Source organism: Lactuca serriola, chromosome 6 (genome assembly GCF_051521515.1).
Source record: "Lactuca serriola cultivar US96UC23 chromosome 6, Lser_US96UC23_V15, whole genome shotgun sequence".
In the NCBI taxonomy this organism is placed as follows: Eukaryota; Viridiplantae; Streptophyta; class Magnoliopsida; order Asterales; family Asteraceae; genus Lactuca; species Lactuca serriola.
The window spans coordinates 96331744-96351806 of NC_136413.1; positions in this window are offsets into that span (position 1 = coordinate 96331744).

Sequence of the window (20063 nt, forward strand, 5' to 3'; positions counted from 1 at the left end):
TAATTCTTTCCTTGTTTCCTCAACCAACTCATCTATGCGAGGCAGAGATAACGATTTCTACTGGAAAATCTTGACGGATTCCTCGATAGCCGAGGCACATATGATGCAATCTGTCGATCTCTGGAAGAATAAGACTGGGGTTCTCCAGGGTGAGAAGTCTAGTCTTCTTATTCTATCATTGTGTGGTTTGCTAAGTTGTCTGTACTGTTCTTGTGTCTCCGTAGGTGTTTAGGCTGTAGGGAAATCTGTTTACAGGAGTCGTACTGGGTTCTAAGTTTGTTCACATGACGATGTGATTACTCGTCGGCTTGGGCAGTCTTCGTCCTGAAGTTCATATTAGAATTCATATATGGTTTCACAATCACAATCTCTTGTATACGAGTCGTATATAATTAAGATTGAAAAGATAGTCGAATAACTGATTCTTCTTTAAGCTCACATCCCATCGAGGAAAAAGAAGTTAAAGTGGAATCATCAATTCTAAACTTGTAGAACCTTGATTATATATCACTCTTATGTATACATTCCTCAGTGATATATTGACCGTATGAATCCTTCGATTGAACTTGACATACTGCACGAGTGGTACTTCGGGGATTTCTTCGGAAAGAAAAGAACTATGAGGTACTCCATGCATGAGTACTTCGGTGTTCTGATATGACGGTTTCGCTAAAAAGACGTTTACTGATAAGGAGACGTACGTATGAAGCTGTTTTTGTGAGGATCAAATTGAATCGAGTCGTATGATAATGTCGGAATCATACTGAAACTTAAAGACATTAGATTTGAACATAAGATGTTTTAGAGACAAAACACAACCGTGCAACCATCAACAGAGTTATAATACTTTAGACTTACAACAAGACCATTGCTGCGAATGAGGTATACTACAAAAGACAAGTATACGTAGCACGAGCATCCTTATACTGACAGGATCTTGCATAAAGGTAAGACTCTAGTTGCACTAGTTCTGGATAGTTTATAAGTCTGTTACAACAACACGCCTAAATTACATTAACGAGGGTTCCGGAGTAGGCTCTCCTGCTGCTGTGATCCTGAGAATCCTCCCATCTGCGCCAGAGTTCTTTGCTATAGGGCAATCCTTCTTGAAGTGCCCTATCTCACCGCATTGGTGGCATGACTGGCTAGTACTTGCATTGGTGACGGGATTGCGGTGTTTAGCCAGTGTGATGTGGACACGAGTGCCTTCCTCATTACTCCACCTTGGAAATTGCTTCCTAAATCGTTCTGCAGGAGTTGCCACTTGTGGCTGTGGCATGGCAAGTCTTTGGGCTCTCTTGCGCTCCTTTAGGGCTTTACGATATCGTCTCTTCCTTTCGGTCTTTAGGCTTCACAAGTCCATGATTGTTGCCATTTGTTGGTTTCCCGGTTTGGTACTACCATCAGAACTCTCGACTCCTTTTTCAGTCTTGTTTGTGTTGCCTGAGTTGATGTGTGTAAGGAAAGTTGTCACAGCAGCTGCTACTGTAGCTTGTAATGTAGCGGTGTCGATATGGAGGATAGGGGTTTCGTTGCTCGACTGATTGTTTCCGGATGACGACATGATTTTGTAACACGAAAGATAAGGATTTTGTGAGCAATTCTGGTTGACCCTAGGTGTAGTTCGACTGTTATGTAAAGGATAGAAGTATGTTTTTGAAAATTTGACCTACATCCCTATGATGCAGTCCTAGTACTGAGTGGAGGTGTGTTTATGAAGGGTTGACCTACATCCCTACGATGCAGTCCTAGTAACGGGTGGAAGTAAGTTCATAGAATGGTCTCAAGATGTTTTTCGTTCAAGCCAAGGTATCGTGGGTTGGTGAATAACAAGGTCCAACCACTGAAAGAGACTTGGAAATGTCTCTAGAGTTAAATTACTATAGTCTAGTGACTTGACTAAAGCATGTTTCAGATAGACTCAAATGAAAGTATGATGAGAGTAGTTGAATAAATGAAATGACACAGAAGTTAGCCCGATGTCAATATCTTTGATATTCACGACGTAAAGATTCAGGAAAATGACCTTGCAAAAGGTCTTACATCATATCTAAAGAAGATAGTTCTTGACAGCATAAGGACCTAACCAAAAGTACTTACAGTACAAGATAATTTCATAGAAAATGCCACATCAGGCAAAGATTAAAAAACGATTCCTTCTAACAAGGACAATGAAGTAAAACATCTACTACTGGCGACGGTCATCCCTCTGGTAAACTCTCAGTTCAGCCAATTGACGTTCCACATCAAGTAAGTGTCTTTCGTACACCCTCTGGCGTACTCGGAGCTCTATGACTTCAGCTCGTGATTCAGCCAGTGCTTGTAGCAAGGTTTCATGGTTTCTATCAGATCTCTCGCGAGCATCTTCTAGACGAATGGTGGGGAGGGTATGCATTCTAGCATCGACGACAACTTAGGTAATCTGATGTAGGGCTGTCATGCCTTGAATCTCATTTCAGGCCACTCTGCGGACCAAGATTGGCAAGATTCTGTCTGCTGAGCCCCCATTGCTCAGGTCGTAAAAGCTACGGTCACCATTAAATGGCATGGGCTGATCTTGTCCTTGGCTCCATGTTTCCAAGCATTCCACCCACTCAGGCGTCGGGCCATGAAAAGCTGGACGAGGGTTAGGAATTGGAACGGGAGTTGCCTGGGGTAGGTTCTCAACCTCGGGTTCGGAGTTAGCATCGTCCGAAAGGTCTTCATCATGGTGATCATTCAAAGGGATAGGATGATCATTCTCTGGTTCTTCTCCAAACCAACCAGCTATGACTTCGTTCGGAAGATACTGGTTACCGTGGGGATGGAGTCCAGCCATGTTATTTACGCGAGAATTGGGGTAAGAAAATGATTATTAGACGATCTATCTAGATAATTATTTAGAAAATCTTCATTAGTTACATCACTATTTGTGAAGTGCATACTAGTTATATGTAATCGAAACAAAATAGGCCTTCGAATATGTGACCTTAACTCCAAATTCACACAAAATAGGGGTAAAGTAAAATTTTCATAGATTCTAAGTCTATAACATCCTAATTACATATAGCCTTAGTGTATCCACTTAGCAACTATCAACTTAGTAATGAAGATCCCGTTTTAGTTCTCAAGTATATAGTACTTGTAGTAACACCAAATACCCCTATAGTATTTTAAGTTTAATGTTATGTTCTACTGTTCTCATTGTGGTAGGGTTGGTAAGATTTTAGACTTGTTGCAACCACACAATTAAACTTAGGCACATGCTGGTCAGCCCTCGGATAATATAGGTGATCAGGCTATATCTTCCCAGTTTTGACCATATGTCTCTAAGCCCACCTGTGTTGACCAACAATCATAATTCTTTTGTATTGTCCTAGTGACACTGATTTTAGTATGAATGCAGGCACGTATACTTACTTAAATATTTTATTATTTAAAGTATAAACTTTTGGTCAGAGTGTTTTAATCTGTCACATCCCCCGAACCAGACGGCGGAAACGTCCGGGGGCTGTTGCGACTCAATTGAATACCATCACAATGAATATATATGAATCATAACATCATACAATACCAAGCATTGGAATATTACAACTGGTAGCATTTACATCCATTACATTGTTCCATAATATTACATTGCCAAAAGTAGATTGTTCGATACTAATTAAACAACAGCAAAACATCATAGAGTACAATTCTTCCTTCATTTTATCTGTTACCTGAGAATACAAGTATTTTGAAAAACGTCAACATATGAAATGTTGGTGAGTTCATAAGTAATGTTTGAAATCCAATGTTTTGTATTGTTTTGAAAACCACCAGAAAATCCGATATTTTCTGAAAAGAACTTAGTATAAAAAGTGTGAAGATCCATAAGTATGCTTGTTTGTTTCTATAAATGTATGAATACGATTTGTAAAACTCGGTATGTAATTCGGAGGTCTATTAATTGAAAACCATAGGAAAACCCGACGTTTCCCTATTACCTTGCATTAAATAATTTATGTTTTGTTTCTTCATTACGACAGGTGTATTCGTTGAGCTCCGGAGACGTAGGATTAATAGTGGATTGTGAATTGTTGTAACGTACGTTAATGAAAACGACCAGTTGACAACCGTACAAACGATCCCTTAGGCGTCGCTTGCAGTTATTCACATAACCTAACCCCCCGGACTCATGTAGCCCCACGACCGAGGGGAAAAAGAAGGTGCAAAGCCCCCGGTAATTCCCTACGTCGTTCAAGGCTATAGTGAATGCGAAGGGCCCTTAGCCCAACTCGCATTGGTGAATTCTCGACTTTGCTAGCAGTACCGAAGGACCCTTGGGGACCAGCAGCACGTTTTCCATTGAAAGTCCTTTTACACGGAATTAAGTCGTATTAGACCCAACTACATGTAAGCAAGTTTCCTTCGGGCCTAAAGATCACGCCATTGGGCTAGCTAGGCCCAACAAACATGATTTGAAACTTTTGGGCCCAAAGACAGTGTATCGACGTCTGGTGTATTCTCACGTGTGTATTGACTTCCCGAATTTTCCACGTGTGTATTGAAGTTTCGTCGTGTTAGTAATTTCGGATTCATTATTGATTCGAGACCGAATCAATTCGTTTGATAACGATTTTTGGTGTTGTAGGTGTATTGTATTTCGCCGATAGTTGAGGTACTAGCATTTCATTGAGTCGGGTTCATTGCTTAACACATTAATCTTTTATATTTTTCAGACCCTTCTTTTTGGATGAATTTACACTTTTGGACCCTTATATAAAATAATTTATATTTTAGTCCCTAAGCCATTTTTCTTGACACCTTAGTATCAAAACTTATAGAAAAAGTATTTTTCAGCTCAAAGCTTTTTGAAAAACAGTTTTAGTCCCTCCAAATGAAAATTTTCGGCTGGAACCTTCATTTTCGCAAATTTTACACTTTTGGCCCAAAATAGAGAATTTTTGCATTTTTGGTCCCTTTTAAATGTGTAAAGCATTTTTAACCCTTGAAATGGAATTGGGACATTAGTAGTCCCCTGTTTTACAGGAAAACGCATTTTCAGCCACTCAACTTTGAAATTGCATATTGGGCCTTATTGGGTCGAAAAGTTCTCTTTTAGCCCATTAAGTTTAGAAATTTACCTTTTAAACATTCTAAAGTGTATATTTCTGGAAAATTCCTTTATGAAACTGTTTTGACACATCTTAACCTCCAGAATTTGTATTTTGACATTTTGAGCCCTTAACTTCATATTTTTAGCATTTTAAGTCAAAAAAATGTGATTTTTAGCCCAAGATGTTCATCTAAACCATCTTGGTTATTTTTCTAGTAATGACTTATGTATAATGTTATGTTTTAGCACTTGATTCATGCATCATACTACAAATCTCGATTTTTAGGTCCTTTTGACTAGTTACAACACCATAAACACACAAAAGTATGTAAATAAACCTAGAAATCATACAAGGCATACACATGATGATAGATCTACACATTTGCTTGTATTCCCCCCCCCCCCCCACAAAACTTATAAAAACCGAAAATAAGGGGGTATGAAGCTCACCTTTGGGTGTGGTTTTGGTTTTGGAGAGGATTGGAAGAAGTTTGAAGTGAGTTTCGGGCCTAGCAACTTTTCCTTGAAGATCTCGAGTTTAAGGAGTTTTCTAGGAGTATGATCACCAAAAACTTGTCTAGAATAAGTGATCTTATATGAGAGAGGAGTTTTGTAACTTAGACATGGGAAAACTTACCAAAGGATGATGATTATCTTGTGAAATCCTCTTGAAACACAAGCAAATTTTCGAGATCCTTGGGTGAGGAAGAAGAGAGGAGTCTTGAGTGATTTAGAGACATTTTTGTTGTGAAATGTGTGTGTTTGGGGAGACTCTCGGCCAAAGGAAAAGAAAGAGGGGAAAAAGAAGTGAGTGAAGTGATGTGTGCATGGAAACATGAGTTTGTGCATGGAGATCCATGAGAGAATAAAGAGGTGGCAATGAAAGTCAAACCCCTCCTTTCTTCTTGGATTTGGGCCTTGGGCCGAGAATATGGAAGGAAAAAGAGTTTTTGGGCTTTATTGCCCCTAAGCCCATATAGAAGTTAAGTTGGATGATTTTTGACCTAAAAAAAATATAATATGATTTTTACACTTTGTTGGGCTAGTTTAGGTTAATCATGGTTCAAAATTTTTAATTTATTTCCTTCTAGGCCCAACATGGCCCAAAATGTTGAAATAAATAAATGTGGGTCCAATTAGAGCCCATTTAAAGGTTCTAATCTCATGATAGTCAAATTGGAGGCTTATTGGCCTAATGGGTCCAATAAGGAAGTCCTAGTCCAAAGTGGACCTAAACAAGAACTTCTAGGGTTTCCAAGTGCTTATTGACTATTAGTAGTATTTGTATGGTGTATTGGATTTTAAATTTGTTGTCATAGAGTAAGCATCATACATGTTCTTTGAGTTTTTGATTCTACATTTAACTTAAGTGTATAGATTACATGACACAAAATTTCTAGTTGTGACATAATCCTAATTGGGTTTATAGTTAGTATATCTTTTATGGGTTGATATACTCAATTCACTATAAACAATGCTCTGATACCAATCTGTCACACCCCAAAACCAAGAACGGCGGAAACGTTCTAGGGCGGAAGACGTCATGTACAGTATCACAACAATGAAAAGTAGTAAACAAGCAACAACATCATCCATTGCATTAATAATATAATTATTATACAAGTGTGTTCTGTCAAATTTTGATAAACACTAAAGCATAAATCAAAATGAAAGATGAGTGTTGAACGAGCTCCATCTTCTCTAACCTTGCATCGGTACCTGTCTATGTTTGACTTGAGGATACAAGTTATTTTGAAAGAGAGTATCAACTTTGAAGCTGGTGAGATCATAAGTATTTTAGTGTCTTAATTTGTATGTAAGAATTTGTATGTATTGAAAATGTATGTAAATCGTAAGTATTGAAAATGTATGCAAAACAACTGTAAACGTTTGAAAAACTCTAGAAATCCCTATGATTCCTACTATTATAACAGGGAGTCTTCTACCAAGACTTAACTGGTCTTTATGTAGCCTTCTACCAAGGCATATAGTGTCTGTGTGTGTGTCTCTAGTGAGAATGTGTATTTTCCAAAGTCTGACTATCATTAACCAAAACTATAGTTTTCTACATTACTGTGCGTCGTGTGAATATTCACGAAGTGAATGTAATGGGAAAAATGAAATAGTACTATGGTGTAGTGTCGAACTACAACCATACCAATTACCTTAAGTCTAGGGTAATTCTTCTCAGTACTGTAGCATTTGTAATAAATAACTACATCAGTACTCAACTGCCTTATTTGAGGGATAAGGTATAATGTGATGTCTAGATCCCAGACTATATGCTCCCCTATCAAATGGATTTTGGGACCTACCCACGACCCCTGCATGTATGCAAGCCGTCACCATTCACATTACTATGAGCATGTATCCTCAATATAACTATTTCAATTGCATTGTGATTCATCGGTATAGTTAGATCCTGAACTGGTTCCATGCTATAGCACCTAGTGACGTCTGTTCTATGTATATGTAAGCGTACTCATGTAAGTGTGATCATGTAATTGTACTCATGTAAGTGTGATCATGTCATAGTATAGTAATGTACTGTAATGTTCTATGTGTGCTAGCTATAATGTGTGTTCTCTCTCTATCTAGCATGTATAGTAATGTACTATAATGTTCTACGTGTGCTAGCTATAATGTGTGTTCTCTCTCTATCTAGCATGTATAGTGATGTACTATAATGTTCTACGTGTGCTAGCTGTAATGTGTGTTCTCTCTCTATCTAGCATGTATAGTAATGTACTGTAATGTTCTAGAAAGTATTGACCCATGAATGAACTGAGTCATTGTATGATATCGCGTTCTAGTAATAGTTCTAGTATCTTCCTAAACTACCCATATGGTAGTTTACTAGTAATCTAACTGGTACATATGAACATGGATGTATACCCTTGCTACCAAAGGGCATTGGATGAACTGGAAAGACCTTTTATGACTATATATGTACACATGATATATAACTAATATTTAAACGACCTTTGGATGAGTACCCGATATCCCACCAGACCACATCCAAATCGAGGAAAAGGAAATAGGGTGGATAGCCTTCCTAAGTCTTTTAAACATTACTTATATAACTATACAAATAGAGGCATGCAATTTATAATATAAAAGCATAAAATAAGTTTTGTAAAAACTTTCAACATAATTATTATCTAAGAAAAGATCGACTTCATGTCAATCTATAAAACGGTTTGAAAGCATGGGTTTGATAAAATAGTTTAGCATAAAGAAACATTTGTTTGAAACACAATTGTAAATAAGTTTGAAATTAAACATACCGAGTAAAATGTACAGTGTAATAAGGAGTTTTAAACACATGAAGTGTTTATGAAAAACATTTGAAGGAAACTGCTTGGTAAAATAGCTAATGAGTAGCAAATCATTTGCATGCTGCTTATTAATCAAATGTGATTGATATAATAAGTAGCATGATTCTATTTGTATCCCCCCATAAAACATTTAAAAATAGTTAAAACATTGATTAAGGGGTATGAACTCACTTGTTGTGGGTGATACGGATGAACTGAAGAGGTAGGATGGCTAAGTGTCAAGTGAAGTCTTGAACACACTCTATGATCCTAGTTAACATATAATATCACATATATGTAACAAATTAGTCTATAAAAAACTAATAGACAAGTCAAGACACCCTAGGACATGCTAAACACCTTTATCAAGTGTTATTAGCCTCTAGGATTGCATCTAAGTGTTTGTAGGGAAAGCTTTTGTGTGTAGGGCTCAAGGAAAACTCCATAAGGGCGTTCACGACCCTAAAGACACTACTACATGAGTTTACGGTCGTAAACTCATGATTTTATGGCCGTGAACTCACACTTATGTGTCCATTTGATGATTAATGCTCTATGAGGTCCTAAGAAGCATTTCTACTTGATGGCTTGGTCCTTGGAAGTGTTTAGGGCATAATATAACCCCTTTTAGGAGTTTACAACCCTAGGACCATATCCCTTGGAGATTACGGCTGTAATATCCGTTGGGAGGATGTTTATGGTGTTTTCAAGTCACTATATTAACTAGGAACTAAACTAGGCTATTGTACAAGGTTTTAGAAGAGTTTATAGCACCATTTGGCACTATTGCATCGAGTTCATGGCCCTAGAACTTCTTGGGCCATGAACACCTTACTCTTGGTGGTCTAAGGGTGTTTGCTAGTCCTAAACTCATTAGGGTACATATCTAAATTAGGCTCTTGGTTTAAGGAAGGTTTTTAGGGTGTTTTGGCACCTAAAAATGGAGTTCACGGCCCAAGAACATCCTTGGCCGTGAACTCACTTCTAGCCTTTTTTTCTAAGTGATTTTGTGGTCTAATCATGTAATGGTAGCTTCTAGTTTCATTTCCAAGGCTTTGAGGGACATTGGGCACACTTTTGGCCCTTAAAAAGGAGTTTAATCTCCAAGTGTTCTTGGGCGGTAAACTCCCGAATCTTGGGGTTTTGATCCGATTTTGATATATAAAACACAATCTAAGTTATTTAATACAACTAGATAGAAGTACTCACGATTTGGGATAAAAACCCGAAGATCCGTGAGAGAGAATTCGGCTTTTCCCTAGTTGGAAATGTAACTAATGAATAAATATGCTTCAGATTTCTATATATAGTCCTAGGAGTTTTGGCAGAAAGTATTTTTATTCCCGGAATGAACTCTAATATCCTAGAGTATTGGAATAACAATGTTGCACAAAACCCTAATGCATCCACTCTCCTGATATCTCCTTAAGTGCTAATCCTGAAATACTCAAACTTATACCCAGAGTCTGGAATTTCACTATAACTGTTCTAACTTCTATTGGCTTGATATGGTTTGTTCAGAATGGAAATTTCGGGTTGTCACACCCAAACACCCTAGCTTTGCCCTATCAAGACTTGGATGCAATCCTTGTGATCTTTAACACTTGAATCAAAGTGTTTTCATGTTCTAGAGTGTCCCAACTTATTTTATTAGTATAATTTGGCTAATTAGTTATATATAATTTCATTATATGATAACTAGGCTCGTGCGTGTGTACAAGTCTTCATTTGTCACCTAGCACCGTACCCGACACTTCAATCCAATCCACTCACCACAAGTGAGTTCATACCCCTTAACTGACCTTTGAAATACTTTGAAATGTTTTAAATGCTTTAATGGGGGGATACCAGTTGAATACTTATAGTTATTACATCAATCACATGTGATTAATAACTAAAAAACCAATGATTTTATTTCTATTCCAACTGTTTATCAAACTATTTTACTTCAAACTGATTTACAAACTCTTTTTACTTATCAAATACTTTTACTTAAACTTTGTTATACTTATTATAAATTGCATGCCCATATATGTATAGTTATATAAACAATGTTTAAAAGGCTTAGGAAGGTCGTCCGCCCTATTTCCTTTTCGCGCTTTAGATGTGGTCTGGTGGGATATCGGGAAGCCGTCCGAAGTTCGTTTCAATATTAATTATATATCATGTGTACATATATAGTCATAAAAGTTCTTCCATATTCATGTGTACTGGTTACATCATTAGTAAGTTACCATCGGGGTAGCACAGGATCATACTTATACTATCGCTAGATCAATGAGTCAGTTCATTCATGAGTCAGTACTTATTACTATGAGAACATATACATTTCATTACTATGAGAACATATACAACTATACTAGAAGAAGAACATATACAACTATACTAGAAGAAGAACATATACAACTATACTAGAAAAAGAACATATACAACTACAATAGAAGAAGAACATATAAAACTATACTAGAGAGAGAACATATACAATGATACTAGAACGAGTAACAATACATTACATATACTTGAATACGTTGACAAAATTGTGATCCACTGTATCGGAGCATGCCTTAAATGTCATGGCCCGAGTTGTAGCCAGAGTCTCTTGGAGGGAGAGCGTGAGTTTGCGTATAGATCTATACTGGATTGACTATCCTACACCTTGCTGCTAGCTACAGCCGGGCCTGCAGGTCTGCGGGTGCCAAACGTCATACCTTTTTACGACCTACATTTATTGTTGTTACCTAGTCACTAGTATGGGACAATTAATCACATGATACCTTAATATAAATTCGGTTTAAGGTAGTTAGTACAATAGTAGTTCCTATAATGCAACACTACAGTACTACAATAATTTACCCTTTACATACATTTAGTGATCATTTCATTTAAACATTAATGTACAAACTATATTTTGTTAATGATAGTTACACTTGGGAAAATTACACACTTTTACGATAAACGAACATACAAAACAGTTACGCCTTGGTAGAAGGCTACTTTTAATAGAAAATATAGGTTTTTCTGAGAGGTTCAAACTTTTACAAACACTTACAAACATTCACATACTTTTATCACCAATGTTTACAAACTCATGTTTCAAACCACGTTCAAACGTTTTGATACAAACACCGACACTAAATTACTTATGAACTCACCAGCTTAATGCTGATAAACTCTTTCAAAATAACTTGTATTCTCAGGTCGTCAGTAGACAGGTACCGAGGCCAGCTTTTGAGAAGATGGAGCGCATCCAAGACTCATCTTATTATGTTGATTTACTTTTTGGTGTCTATAACTGTACAAAACACACTTGTATTAAAATTATATATTTAATGCAATGGATGATGTTGTTTGCTTATTTACTGTTATACTGTGTTGTGATACTTCACATGACGTCGTCCGCCCCAGAACGTTTCTGCTGTTCTTGGTTTTGGGGTGTGACAGATTGGTATTAGAGCATTTTTTATAGTGAATTGAGTATATCAACCCATAAAAGATATACTAACTATAAACCCATTTGGGATTAAAACACTCTGACCAAGATTCTATACTTTAAATATTAAAATATTTAATTAAGTATACTAGTCTGCATTCATACTAAAATCAGTGTCACAATGACAAGAACAAAAGTATTACGATTGTTAAATATCACAAGTGAGCTCGGGGATGTATGGTCAGTCCTAGGAATGGCATAGCCTAATCAACTATGCTGGTCCGAGGAGTGATTAGCATCTGCCCTAGAATGGTTGTGATATGTTAACAGGTCTAAAAACTTACCTACAATACCACAAGGAGAACAGTAGAACCTAAACTTAAAATACTATAGGGGTATTTTGTGCTACTACAAGCTACTTATATACTATATTCTTATACCTCTCTTCTCGCGTAGATTTAAATGGCTGGATTCCATCATGGCGACCCGTACTTCCCAAATGAAGGCAATGCTGGGTGGATCGAAGAAGAGCCCGAAGATGAGCATCCAATCACTTTGGATGATCACCTCGCAGAAGGCTTTTCTGATGGATCTGACTCTGAGCCTGAAGTCAACAACCTACCGCCAGTAGGTTAAGCCCCAAACAACAACCCCCGACCAGCTTTCCTAGGTCCCACTCCCTTGTGGGCAACCAACTTGAGTCGCTGGAGTGACGAACCTGGTCAACCCTTACCTTACTTTGGGGACTGAAGCTTTTACAACCTCAGCGAAGGTGGCTCTGCGGATCGAGCTCTGCCAGTCATTGTCCGCATAATAGCTCGTAATGTTGAGCAAGGTCGAGCAGCCATCGACCGGGTCATGGAGATTGATGCCAATTCTGGTGTCAACACAGTCCGCATCCACCGTCTTGAAGAAGAAATGGAACGGACCAGGAGAACCAATGAAACCCTGCAGCAACAGCTGGCTGCCTTTCGAGCCGAAGTCATAGAACTTCGAGCCCGTCAGAGGGCTCATGAGCGACACCTTCAAGAAGTGGTTCATCAAGTGGCAGACCTCAGGGTTCGCCCGAGGAATTCCCATTGCCGTTAGAAGATGCCTAGTACATCTTTGTCTTTTGGTAAAGGAATAGCCTTTAGTATCTGTGCTCTAAGTAGCACTTGTCTATAAAATATTCCGAACTTTCAGTACAGTAACTAGGAATCTAGGAACTATCAAAGTTTCTGTATGGTATGATGTAAGACCTACTATTAGGTCGATTTTCCCTGAACTTATTACATCAGTAATACGAGTATTATTGACAACTACCTAATCTGTGGGAAAAATCTGTACACTTGTGTTTTCCTACTATTCTTCTTTGTTGTGATCTCAAACACTCATTCAACTGTTGGGCTATGGTTAGTTAGTCCATGTGTCACTCTCACCCCACTTACAATTGATTCTTACCATTTTGTTTATCTTTATAAACTTATAGCTGAAAGATGCCTCCTCGCAAATCTCCCAGGAATAACCCTGCACCTCCACCACCTCCTCCTCCTCTGGTCATCGATACTGCAGCCCTGAATGCTGCCGTAGCTGCAACAGTAGCAACTGCCATGGCTCAGTATAACTCTATTGATGCCAGCAGAGGTGGAACCCTTGTTGACTGTATTCCTGCTGAAATCCCTATGCGCTCGAGAGAGTGCTCCTACAAGGATTTCACCAACTGCAAGCCGAAGTCCTTTCAGGGAACCGGCGGAGTCATTTCCCTCTCGCAATGGTTCGAGAAGACTGAATCAGTCTTCGAAATTTGTTCGTGCCCTGCTGCGAGCAAAGTCAAATATGCCGCATGCAGCTTTGAAGGAAAAGCCCTGACGTGGTGGAACGGCCACGTTAAAGCGCTAACTCTCGTAGTGGCGAATGACATGGGTTGGGAAACCATGAAGGACCTCATGATAGAGGAATACTAACCATGAAGGGCTCCAACATAGTCACATATACCGCCAGATTCAGTGAACTGGTGGCCCTCTACCCCAATATGGTTCCCACTGAAGGGAAAAAGATCGATAGATACATATGGGGGCTAGTGCCTCCGTATCAGGGGAATGTCCTATCATCAAACCCTGATATCTTCGAAAGTGCCAAGCGACTGGCACAGCGACTCATTGACCATGGAGTCAAAACCCCTGCAGCAACAACAACCCTAGCCATCTCAGAACCCTCCAAACCCGCTAACACTAAGCGGAAGTTCTGGGAGGAGAAGAAGAAATAGCGAGCTGCCAAAAAGTAGCAAATTGTGGCAGTGCATGCCGCAATAACCCCTGCTGCTGCTACTGCTCTGGTGGGGCAGTATGCTGGGAGTTTGTAGAAGTGCAATAAATGCAACTACCACCACAACGGCCCCTGCCGTGAAATGCAGTGCTCTAACTGCAACAGAAAAGGACACACAGTCCGTTTCTGTAAATCTCCGGTGAGGCCGATCGCCCAAGTCCCCGGCTCTGGCGCGAGCCCGAACTGCTATGGATGTGGTGAAGCAGGCCACTATAATAGGGACTACCCCAAAGTGAAGAATGCTGGTGGAGCAGGGAGGGTACTAGCAATAGGCCATGGGGAAGCAGTTGCTGAACCGACAGTGGTGACTGGTACGTTCCTCCTCGATAACTCCTATGCATGCATTCTGTTCGATAGTGGAGCGGAGCGAAGCTTCGTGAACCACAAATTTGCTCGCATGCTTAAACAACAACCTCACACACTTAAAGAACAATTCACAGTAGAAATGGCTAATGGAAAAACTGAAAGCACGAATAGCATATACTTAGGTTGTACCCTAACTCTAGATAACCATTCATTTCCAATCGACCTTATGCTGGTCTCAATTAAAAGCTTCGACATTATCATCAACATTGATTGGTTGAGTCTTCATCGCGCCGACATCATGTGCTATGAGAAAGCAGTCCGTCTAAACCTCCCGTCTAACGAAACTCTTATCGTCTACGACGACAAACCCGGTGCGAGTCTCCGTATTATATCAAGTATCCAAGCACAAAAGTATCTACATAAAGAATACCATGCATTCCTTGCTCACATTGTAGATACGAGCCTCGAAATGAAAGAACTAAAGAACATCCTAGTAGTGAGCGACTTTCCCGACATCTTCCTAGAAGAGCTACCAGGATTACCTCCACAACGACAGGTCAAGTTCAGAATCGACTTAGTCCCAGGAGCTACCTCAGTAGCCAAGTCGCCCTACTGATTAGCACCAGTAGAGATGTAGGAACTATCTGGTCAACTTAACGAACTGCTCAAAAAGGGCTTTATAAGACCAAGTTTCTCGCCTTGGGGAGCACCGGTCTTGTTCATTAAGAAGAAAGACAGATCATTCTGTATGTGTATCGACTACAGAGAACTCAACAAACTAACGGTCAAAATTTGTTACCCTCTGCCTCGCATAGACGATCTATTTGACCAACTGCAAGGGGCGAACTACTTTTCCAAAATTGATCTAAGATCCGGATATCACCAGTTACGAGTGCTAGAGGAGGATGATCCAAAGACATCCTTCCGAACTCGTTACGGACACTACGAGTTCGTGGTGATGCCATTCGGATTGACCAATGCGCCCGCAGTTTTCATGGATCTGATGAATAGTGTATGCCGATCTTACTTGGCTCAGTTTTTCATTGTCTTCATCGATGACATCCTAATCTACTCCCAAAGTAAGGAAGAGCATGGAGAACATCTGCGACAAGTTCTAGGAACTTTACGAACGGAGAAGCTCTATGCGAAGTTCTCTAAATGTGAATTTTGGATCCGAAGAGTCGAATTCTTAGGACACATAGTAAGCGAAGAAGGAATCCATGTGGACCCATCCTAAATTAAGGCCATTGAGAATTGGTGAGCACCGAAGACGCCTACAGAAATTCGTCAGTTTCTAGGCCTCGCTAGCTACTACCGCAGGTTCATACAGAACTTCTCCCGAATTGCAAAACCTCTTACAACACTGACCCAGAAAGGCGTGGCCTTTGACTGGGAAGAGAAACAGGAGAGAGTGTTCCAAACGCTCAAGCGAGATTTGTGCACTGCACCAATACTATCCCTCCCCGAAGGGATAGAAGACTTCGTAGTCTATTGCGATGCATCGAATCAAGGGCTCGGGTGTGTTCTGATGCAGCGAGGTGAGGTCATCGCCTACGCTTCGAGACAGTTGAAAACACATGAAGTTAACTACACAAACCACGATCTTGAGCTAGGAGCAGTTGTGTTTGCTCTGAAGATCTGGAGACATTACTTGTACCGAACGAAAAGCACTATCTTTACTGACCACAAGAGTTTAGAACACATATTCGATCAGAAGGAGCTCAACATGAGACAACGACGGTGGGTCGAGTTACTCAGTGACTACGAATGTGAAATTATTTATCATCCGGGTAAAGCCAACGTAGTAGCAGACGCCTTAAGTCGGAAGGAATATTCTGGTCGAAGAGTCAAGTCGTTGACAATGACTACCCATTCAAACTTGTCTAAGCGAATTCAGGCGGCCCAACTTGAAGCCATGAAACCTGAAAACGTGACGAGTGAATCCCTTAGAGGAATGGATAAAAATTTAGAAGCCAAGGGTGGCGGAGCCTTATATTTCATGAACCATATCTGAACACCGAAGCACGGTGGTTTCCGAGACTTGGTCATGACCGAGGCGCACAACACTCGGTATTCCGTCCACCCAGGTTCAAATAAGATGTATCTGGATCTCAAAAAGCTATACTGGTGGCCTAATATGAAAGTAGAGATTGGTACCTTCGTAAGTAAATGCCTTACTTGCGCAAAGGTTATGGTCGAGTACCAGAAGCCCTCCAGGTTACTACAACAACTAGAGATTCCAGAATGGAAGTGGGAGCGAATTACTATGGATTTCATAACCAAGTTGCCCAAGACAACGGGTAGACTTGATACCATATGGGTCATCGTCGATAGATTAACCAAGTCCGCACACTTCCTGCATATCAAAGAAACTGACAAGATGGAGAATCTTACGAGAACATACATAAGGGAAATCGTACGACTGCATGGTGTACCTATATCCATTATCTCCGATAGAGATAGTAGGTTCACCTCAAGATTCTGGCAATCGCTACAACATTCCCTGGGAACAAGGCTGGATATGAGCACAGCCTACCATCCACAGACCGACGGACAAAGTGAGAGAACCATCCAAACATTGGAAGATATGTTGAGAGACTATGTGATTGACTTTGGAAAGGCATGGGATACTCATTTACCCCTTGTCGAATTTTCCTACAATAACAGTTATCACATGAGCATCAAGGCTGCTCCATTTGAAGCCCTCTATGGCCGAAAGTGTAGATCCCCTCTGTGCTGGGCTGAAGTGGGTGATACCCAATTAGCTAGGGGCAAGTTTCTGACAGTAAATCATTCAGGAAACGATAGAGAAGATCGTTCAGATCCATGAACGATTGAAAGCCTCTAGAGACCGACAGGAAAGCTACACTGATAAGCGAAGGAAACCTTTGGAATTCAAGGTGGGAGACCGAGTCCTTCTTAAAGTCTCACCCTGGAAGGGCTTGATACGCTTCGGTAAGCGTGGGAAGCTTAATCCGAGATACATAGGGCCCTTCGAGATTCTCGCGAGAATCGGCCTTGTAGCTTACAAACTCAATCTACCCGACGAACTTCCTTAACGTATATTCTACATTCCACGTATCTAACTTGAAAAAGTGTCTGTCCGACAAGACTCTTGTAATACCACTCGACGAGATCGAGATCAACGAGAGCCTCAACTTCGTGGAAGAACCAGTAGAGATCATGGACCGAGAAGTCAAGCAGACGAAGCAAAGCCGTATCCCGATTGTGAAGGTTCACTGGAACGCCAAGCGAGGACCGGAATTCACTTGGGAGCGTGAGGATCAGGTGAAACTGAAATACCCTCATCTTTTTGCCTAGTTATTTGTAACTACTTTATTTATTTAGACTTTAATTTCGGGACAAAATTCCCTTTAACAGGGGGATGATGTGACAACCCAAAATTTCCATTCGGTCAGACCCTAAAAGTCAACCACTTCGTATCATAAGTTAATGACATTATTTCTTATTTTAAAGAAATATAAAGTTCGTTTGATTATTTTAATACTATTTTTTAACGAACGGGTGAAAGAAAGTGCCGTCTCGGGTTTTAAATTTTAAAAACCGCAAACACTTCGCGTCTTAGAAACTCCCGACCAAAATTTTATTTTTGGGTTGAAAAATCACCCAAAAACCATGAACTCATACCTATGTATGAGTTTACTCCCCAAAAGTCTATCCATTTGTGTTTAGTCCCCAATTTCACAAAAGAGTAAACTCCAAAAAGGCTTTCAAGTATCATCCTAGATTTAATTCCAAATCTTCAAAGTTGTAAGTGTTCTAACCATTTCAAGTTAGTAAAACACTTAATCTAGTTTTTGTGCATCTATCCATCCATTCATTTATGTATTTTTTTTAGATGTCCAAAACACCAAGAACACACACTAAGTGTTCTTTGCCTTTTAGCTCAAATCAAGCCTCCTAATAGTAAGTACTTCCAGCCTTGAGTGTTATTAAGCTAGTATTACATTTAAACATCAAGAAATTATGCCAAGAACACAAGGTTAGAGGTGTTCACGGTCCAAGAAGGTTCTTGGGTCGTAAACACCATAAATGGCACCAAAGTGTGCCTAAGCCCCTTGTTTAGTATCAGGGTTTGTGATCATCTTAAAGATTCAGAAATCATGCCACAATTAGTCCTCTAAGGAAATCTTAGTGCATTCTTATGACTAAGAAGAAGAATCTTGAATTGTTGGAATGGTTAAATTAAGAAGATGAGTCATACTTCATTCCAAAAAAAGTCTTAGATTCATATTCCAAGATTGTAAGTTGAGTGACATATCTTAAATAAAGGTTTAAAAACACTAGTCAAATGTAAGAGTAAAAGTGTCCTACTCTTGTACATTTGGAATTGGTGAGTTGTGATGTTTTGGATAAAACAAAGACCAACTTAGGCCAATTGTGTGAAGTGTTTGTCTTGATAAAGAATCCGCACTATCTATTGAATATTTTGCAAGATAGTCTTATATGTCAAGAGGATAGTGGGAGTCTTAAAGATCCTGAAAAGTATTTCAAGATCTAATCAAGAATAAAAACCTGTAGTCTGACACTAGCACATGACGTGAAGTTTATAACCTATCGTGTTGACATATTTCTACTTCTTTGCCCATTCAAGTTAAAGTTGGCTTTGCATATGAGTTCTTAGAGTTCTCAATTGGTTGCATAACAACTTGGAAGTAATGGCAGACCCTTGAGCTGCCAGGTGGTAAGAAATTAAGATTAAGTTCAATCCATATGAGTTAGAATTTGTCATTAACCGTGTATTGAGATTGTGGTTTTGACAAATTCACTTGGATAGGAACACATACACCATAAAATCTAAGTGTCATAAGGTTTCTCTCCGATTCATGAAAATGATGGCGAGGAAACACTTTCACTAAGTAGATTTTAACTAGATAGCAATTGTGATATTTGCATTCTCAAAGTCGTTAGTGGAGCTTGTGTAGTTAACCGACACACTAACAAGGACTTGTGAGAAATGACAAAGGTCTAAACAATTGAGACTATGATTACGGCATCCCTTTTCATAGTTCGGAAATTGTTTAGACACACATGTGTGCTATCTAAGGAAAGGTGTATGGTTTTGATAAAGTTTGTCAAAGCTAGTGGGAACATAAGTGTTATGCTGATAATCATCATGTTAGTGGGAGCATGATAATTATGATAAGTGTTGCAAGTTAGCAATGTTAATTATAGAAAACAAAGTTTCAATTGGGAAAAAGTTGCTTTGCTATATTTAAGAGAGAGGAAAATATACTTCACTTTAGTTGTAAAAGCTTAGATTGAGATTTTTATCATATTTAGTCGAGGATATATATATTTCATGTTGGAATGACTCAACATATGGAAATTCTATATATGGGTCTATTATTTGCATTCTAAAATTCGATTATGATTACGACATCCCTTTTCATAATCTGAATTATGAGAACATGGAAATAGAAATATTGTAGCAAAAGGACTGGTCTAGTATCATGTCTTTATGTGAGACATCATGAATCGTGTCCCATATGCTTCAGATATAAGATCGATTGCATGTGCTATAATATTCATCCTTTCTAAAATTTTCAAATGCCTGGGGCATTAAAAAGGGGAAAAATCTAGAATTGGATATGACTAAAATGAT